This window comes from Artemia sp. Qi Xiang Cuo, chromosome 21 (genome assembly GCF_049724085.1).
Source record: "Artemia sp. Qi Xiang Cuo chromosome 21, ASM4972408v1, whole genome shotgun sequence".
NCBI lineage: Eukaryota > Metazoa > Arthropoda > Branchiopoda > Anostraca > Artemiidae > Artemia > Artemia sp. Qi Xiang Cuo.
In genome coordinates, this window is record NC_142814.1 from 18,002,070 (window position 1) to 18,009,698 (window position 7,629).

At 34.9% G+C, this 7,629-nt stretch overlaps 1 pseudogene; it reads right to left on the minus strand.

Moving 5' to 3' along the window:
• Positions 1 to 2,673: 2,673 nt before the first annotated feature.
• Positions 2,674 to 3,835, minus strand: LOC148939295 (putative ATP-dependent RNA helicase DDX5 pseudogene; annotated as a pseudogene).
• Between the last annotated feature and the right edge of the window lie 3,794 nt (positions 3,836 to 7,629).

Consider the following 7,629-nt stretch of genomic DNA (forward strand, 5'->3'; position numbering starts at 1 on the left):
GTTATATAATCTTACATTTTGATACTGCCTTATATACGCTATTAATGAAACAGTTCAAGACAGGAAAATGTGGAGCTAGTGCCCTTAGAGAACGCAAATAGCTCTGACATCCCTCATTTGGGCTACAGTATAACGAATGCCCATGCTTTCTTGTGTCCCTGTAATTGATTTCACAATAATCCAAGCCGCCAAGGTAGAAATTAACCACTTTGTCAGTTGAAAATTTTAATGCTATATTATTTTCAAGGATATCAAAAGGAATTTGACCTAATTCAATATCCGTCGGATAGAGCTTGCAGATATCAGGGTGACATTGCCAAGTAACCTGCTGCCCAATTTTTGGTTTTGAATGTTTACTCAGATTGTTATAGGTGACTTCAGCCATCATAATTTCCTTGTCAGATCTAGTTTTAGAGCATTTTTCAGAAGTTGTCTCGTACTTTTCAGGACAGTTTGTTCTACTACACAGAGAATTTTTTGCCAAATATTCAGTAGAACTAAAAGAACTGTTTAAAACACAGTTAGAAATGCTTTTTTCTTGAGTCGGTGTTCCAGGAATTTGTTCTAAATCATTAGTCTTACAAACACATTTACTAATAACCCTAACAGGCTCGTTTTCGCCATATTTGAAAAATATTGCTTTTCCTTCGCTGTTGATAGGTATGCTTGTATATATATTTTTATTGCTGCTACATAAACTGCAATTGCTCCTTCCAAAATTAATATACGAATTTTCTAAGAAGTACGCCTCCGTATATTCACTGTGTTGTCGAACATTTTCCATTGCATCTATAAACTGTTCCGCAGTTGCCAATCCATACCTTGGAAGCTTTTCGTTAAACTGACAACATTTCGTTTGGATATTACTATGAAGCTTTGCCAAAGAATTTTTAGCCAACTTTTCAACAGCATCCGCTCTTTCAAAGAGAATTTTAATCTGTAATTTTGAATACTTTTCGTGATCCCGATAAAACATGCGTAAAATGTTTCTCAATTTACAAAGATCAGCCTGCATTTTTGACATCTTCTTGTATTTCTGAATGTAATTTTTCACTTTGTCCTTATGCGTTCTTCGGTACAACCTCGCAGAGAATTTAATTTTTTCATTACAGATTTTGTCACCCCAGTAACGCTCCTTGATCTTTTGTTTGGCTGTCTCAATTTTTACTTCTCAATACACCTGGACGGTTGAATACCTTTGCTTTTGGTTTTTCTTATATTTGATGCGGTAATCTTCATCATTGTGATAACTCTCCTTGAACTTTTGTTTGGCTGTCTCAATTTTTGCACGTCTATAATCTTCATCATTGTGATAACACATCTTGCTGTTTTGTTTTGCTCTCTCAATTATTACTTCTCGATACGCCTGGTCGGTTGAATACCTTTGTTTTGCTCTCTCAATTATTACTTCTCGATACGCCTGGTCGGTTGAATACCTTTGTTTTGCTCTCTCAATTATTACTTCTCGATACGCCTGGTCGGTTGAGAACCTTTGCTTTTTTCTTTTCAAGATACTATCTCTGTTGTTTGTGTAGTACTATTTTTTCAACTTGCGTGCAGCTTGCTTGATTGAAACCATTATGTAATTATGAATGAGAACATTTACAGTTCTGACGCTTCTTATATAGTAATTATGACGTCACGGCTTAATGATTTTATTGACGTCATAGCGCAATGATATTATTTCATGACGTCTTCAGAAACAACAATATAATTTCGTGTTTTTCTATTCACGTCATAGCTCTAATATAAAACTATGATGACATTCATTATTTATCTAGTAGGGATTCAGACAAGGTAATTCTAATGATGTACCTTTGTTTTGATCTGACTCTATTTTTAGGAGTTTTGTTATATTTCTTAGCATTGGACTGATCGTCTCTTACTAAGTTGCTAGCTACTGCTGCAACCTAAATTCACATATATATTTATTTATGAGAGGCAGCCTGGCCAAGTGGTCCAAGGCACTGGTGTTAGCCACCAGTCTCTTCGGAGGCGTGGGTTCAAATCTTACCGCTGGTATACGATTATGTTTGAAAGACTGCAGTGTGAAAAGACATCGAAAGTGCAGTTTTTGGTGGAAAAATTTATTCTCTTTTAGAAATAATTTATTTTAGTTACAAAAGGTTTTTAACCCAATTAATTTCCTTTAAAATGAGCTATTGAACAACCCTCTACGATGTTCCAGTGCCAAGCTATCTCTGGATACAAAAAAAAAAGAAGAGAAAAAAACATCCCGTTTGGGGAGAATAACATGGTTAAAGTCAATTTTCTTGATTTTCAAGCCAATATATTTCCCTTGCTGTTCAAGCCAAGGGACAGAAAGTTTCCTATACAGGGGTTTCGGACAAGGCGGTTCTAATGGTGTACTTTTTGTTTTGATCTGACTCCTTTTTTAGGAACTATGGGTTTTTATATTTCTTAACATTGGACGTGATCGTCTCTTACTAGGTTGCTAGCTACCGCTGCAACCCGGATATATTATATGCAACCCGGATAATATAAACCACTTTATATCAGTTACTATGGGCTAGAGATCGTTCTTTACTGTAACATTGATCAATCTTTAACATTAATTATAATCTTATTTTAGCTACAATGGGCTGGAAGTTTGTTCTTTAATGTAAACAAAGTCTAATGTATGCAATGGTTTGTTATTCAAATGATCGTCCTTTAATGTAACTTGCACACTTCAACAATTTGTTGATTATTGTGATTGGCCGATAAAACCTTTGGGCCGACGTTCAATTTGGTGTGTGAGCCTAAAAAGTCTTTTGCTAGGCGTTCAACTTCCTCGGCCAAGTTGCTGACCACATCAGAATTTTATTTTCACCGCCAATTTGTCGAAAAATTTTCTTGATTTGTGGTTCAAAGCCCATATCAAGCATCCTATCTGCTTCGTCCAGGACGATGTAAGTACATCGCCTAAGGTTTATTTTTCTTGTTTCTAAAAATTCAATCATTCTCCCAGGAGTAGCAATACAAAGCTCAGATCCTTGTTCCAAATTTCTTATTTGCTGCAACTTTGGAGACCCACCGAAGACACTTGTGCTTCTTATGCGAGACGACGCTAAATAATTGTCTGCCACAACTTTGATCTATTGTGCTAATTCTTTAGTTGGAGCCAAAATCAAAGCTATGGCTCCATCTCCTTTTTTAAGATTAGCCTGGTTTTTAATGCGGACGATCGATGGCAGTATATAGGCCAGCGTTTTACGTGATCCAGTCGATGCAACGCCTACCATATTTCTACCAGATAAGTCAATTGGCCAACCTTGTGCTTGGATTGGATTGGGACTATGTAATTCTTGTGATGTCAGCTGAGATTTTAAATTGTCAGGAAAACCAGATTCTTCGAATGACATGATTGGATGAGGGACGTCTACTCCTTCAACTAGAATTTCTTTAGAATCACGATAGCTGTCTACTTATTTTTTGGATCTTTTTACGACAGTACGATGGGGACTATAGAAATTCTTTTGTAATGGCTGTCGTTGGTAAGTGGCATCACGTCCTTGGTTTGAAAAATTACCACCTGAATTTTTAGACCCTTTAACTTCAAGTTGTGTTCAAGATTACCACGAAAGTATTGGTTGGGATTACCATCTCGTCTCATACTGTATTGGTTGGAGTCACTGGCAAAATTGCTTCTAAGATTGTTTAATCTTTTTTCGCGTGCTTCTGAGCGACCAGTATCCTGTTCTCCTGTAGGCTTTTAAAAAGTTCCATTGGAGTTTCGAGATCCTTCAAACCTGTCGTTGTGAGTAATATGATGGCGAGGTAAGCATTCTGTCGTGCCACCTGCTGGTCTTTGATTTAAATAACTTGAGTGCATGTTTCTATAGCTATTATGGATCTTAATAAAGACCAGTGGTGGGGAATTTTAATACATTGTCTTTAAATATAACTGTACAGGCATATACAGGAGTTAAGTGGCATATACAAGTTAGAATAGGCAACAGATTGTTCCTTATAATAAACAAATGGTTTTTAACCCCATTAATTTCCTTCAAATGAGCCATTGAACAACTCTTTACGATGTTCCAGTGCCATGCTATCTGTTGAATTACTAACCTATGCTATAATTAAGTAGCGTATAAAATTTAGTATAGGCAAGAGGTCGTTCTTTATTATATGTTCATTCTTGCCCAAACTGCAAAGCCCATTTGGGAATCTTCAAGTCACACTAGAGATATTTGCAGAGGTACAGCTAAGGAGCCCTTTTCTAAATTTATTTTGGTTGTGAAATAGCTTTCTGGATTTTCTATTTTGATCTGTAATGAAGAAGTCTTGGAACGAGAAAGTCCCCTTAAATGTATTGTGTTTGTGGTTTATTTCAGCTATATTCTATGAAACTTGCATGAACTGAAACTTACTTAGTCCCCATTTATAATGAACCTTATTGATTCTTTGTGTTCATCAGAGAATTAGCCAACTACAAAAGTTAAATAAATGTTCTTTTCTAGGTTTTGGCTATCTCCACAGCCATAATACCAATGAAGCTTACGTAACCTCCATTTATAACTGACTATAAGGATCCTTTACATTATTCATTGATTCAATGACTTTTAGGGGTATTTTTTTCTTTTTTCGAAAATAAGGCAAATTTTCTCAGGATCGTAACTTTTGATGGGTAAGACTAAACTTGATGAAAATTTTTGCTTTATCATAATATAAATACTTTAGTCATAACTATATTTAAGTTTCCTATGCAAGTTAGTATAAGCAAGAAATATTTCATCATTATAATGACGTCATATACACAATAGACCTCTTTTTCTTACCCCTGTTGCATCAATTACTATGAGATAGACTTTGTTCCTTACTGAAAGGTAGCTAAAAAGGTCCAATATACGCAGTCGTTAGTTATTCTAATTGACTTTTTTAAATATTATCGTTATTTAATCCATTTAGTATAGGCTAGAGTTCGTTGTTTGTTATAAATTACATTAACATTTAGGTATCTGCCGTAACTCTTTCTTTTCAAAATTAAATTAGTTACTATGGCCTAGAGTTAGTTCTTTATCATAAAATAGCAAGAAGCGAACCTAAAACAATCAACTACCTAACTAAGTCCAATGTTTGTTATTCCAATGATCGTCTTTTAATGTAATTATGATTTATGTACAAAAATCAAATATCTTTGAAAAGACTGCAGTATGAAAAGACATCAAAAATACAATTTTTAGTGGAAAAAAGTATTCTCTTTTAAAAATAATTTATTTTAGTTACAAAAGATTTTTAAACCGATTAATTTACTTTAAAATGAGCTATTGAACAACTCTCTACGATGTTCCAGTGCCAAGCTATCTGTGGAAAAGAAAAAAAAGAAAAAAAGAAAAAATATCCCGTTTAGGCCGAATGTTGTAGTAGCTGCCACTTTTCTTAATTTCCAAACCAATATATTTCCCTTGCTGTTCAAGCCAAGGGACAGAAAGTTTCCTATATAGGGGTTTCGGACAAGGCGGTTCTAATGGTGGACTTTTTGTTTTGATATGACTCTTTTTTAGGAATATTTCTTAACATTGGACGTGATCGTCTATTACTAGGTTGCTAGCTACCACTGCAACCCGGATGTTTGATATTAAATTACAAACAGGAAAAAGTCTAGGGTTTTTTCTTAATTGGAATAGTAAGAGACGACCTGGCTACAAACTATGATTATGTCATCATTGATCAATCTTTAACATGAAATGTTCTTTACTGTAATGGTTTGTTCTTTACTAGGTTTCAGCCATCTCTACAGCCATGATACTGATGGAAACTACATAATCCCTATTTATTTTTCAGTTAACATTGGTTAGGTACTATAATTAAGTGGCGTATAAAATTTAGTATAGGCAAGAGGTCGGTCTTTATTATATCTTTTTTTAGGAGTTGGGGGTTTTATATTTCTTAACATTGGAGGTGATCGTCTCTTACTAGGTTGATAGCTACCGCTGCAACCCGGATATATCAGCCAAAAAAATTAGGTTCCCGGATATAATTTTCAATGATCATCTTTTAATGTAAAACACCTGGAACAGAAAATAAAGCTTAGCAAAGATTGCAAATAAAAAAGATGGGATTATTAGGCAAGAATATTTGGCTTCTTACTTAGATTCTCGATACGCCTGGTCAGTTGAATACCTTTGCTTTTCTCTTTTCAAGATGCTATCTCTGTTTTTTTGGTAGTACTGTTTTTTTAACTTGCGTGTAGCTTGCTTTGATCTAACCATTATGCAATTCACGAATGAGACCATTTACATCTTTGTCGTTCTTAAGTAGTAAAACCACGTCGATCCCTTATGTAGTAATATTCAATATTTAGTATAGGCAAGAGGTCGTTCTTTCTTATAATTAACATTGGACGTGATCGTCTCTTACTAGGTTGCTAGCTACCGCTGCAACCCGGAATATGGACTAAGGTTCGTTCTTTCATGTAAAACTAGCAAAACATTTTTTAAGTCTGATGAAGATTTAACTAATGTGTCAAAAGTAAGGTTGCAAGTCGACGATTTTGTTTTGGCCTTATTATAATTGGTATGGTGAAATAATAATACGCATATGGCTCTTAAATCATACTTCTTTATGGTTCAATATGGTCTGGTGGCTAGGATAGTTAACTTTCACTTAACAGGCTCGGGTTCGATTCCCGGGGTGGGAAAATTTTTAACTCTATAATCTTCGAACATTTGAACCTTTTATAATTTATAATGATGCATAATATAAATACTGTAATCTTAACTATAGTGAAGTTGCGTATGCAAGTTAGTATAGGGAAGAGTTCGATCTTTATTATAATAACCCCATTAATTTCCTTCAAATGAGCCATTGAACAACTCTCTACGATGTTCCAGTGCCAAGCTATCTCTGGATACAAAAGAAAAAAGAAAAAAAGAAAAAATATCCCATTTAGGCAGAATGTTGTAGTAGCTGCCACTTTTCTTGATTTTCAAGCCAATATATTTCCCTTGCTGTTCAAGCCAAGGGAGAGAAAGTTTCCTATACAGGGGTTTCGGACAAGGCGGTTCTAATGGTGTACTTTTTGTTTTGATCTGACTCCTCTGTTAGGAACTATGGGTTTTTATATTTCTTAACATTGGACGTGATCGTCTCTTACTAGGTTGCTAGCTACCGCTGCAACCCGGACTAGGTTGCTAGCTACCGCTGCAACCCGGATCTAATGGTAAGCATGCCCACTTGTTACTTGGGAGAAGGGGGTTCGATTCCCCGTCGGGGAGAACTTTTAATATGTTGAATTAAAAGCACTATCTTTTCAGTTTAAAATTTGAAAAAGAAACTTGTTTATTTACATGCTAGCTAAAATAATGAAGATAATATGAATGAACCACAGGGTTCAGTTTCTTTGGACCTGAGTTCGTTTTTTAACTATAAATACAAACAGGAAAAAGCCTACGGCTTTTTCTTCTCTTAAAAAGTAAGAGACGAAACTCAAACAATCAATTAGCTAACTAAGTACAATGTATGGAATGGTTTGTTATTTCAGTGATCGTCTTTTAATGTAAATTTACTAACCTATACTATAGTTAAGTGGCCTATATAATTTAGTATAGGCAAGAGGTCGTTCTTTATTATAAAAAAAGAAAAAAAGAAAAAAATATCCCGTTTAGGCAGAATGTTGTAGTA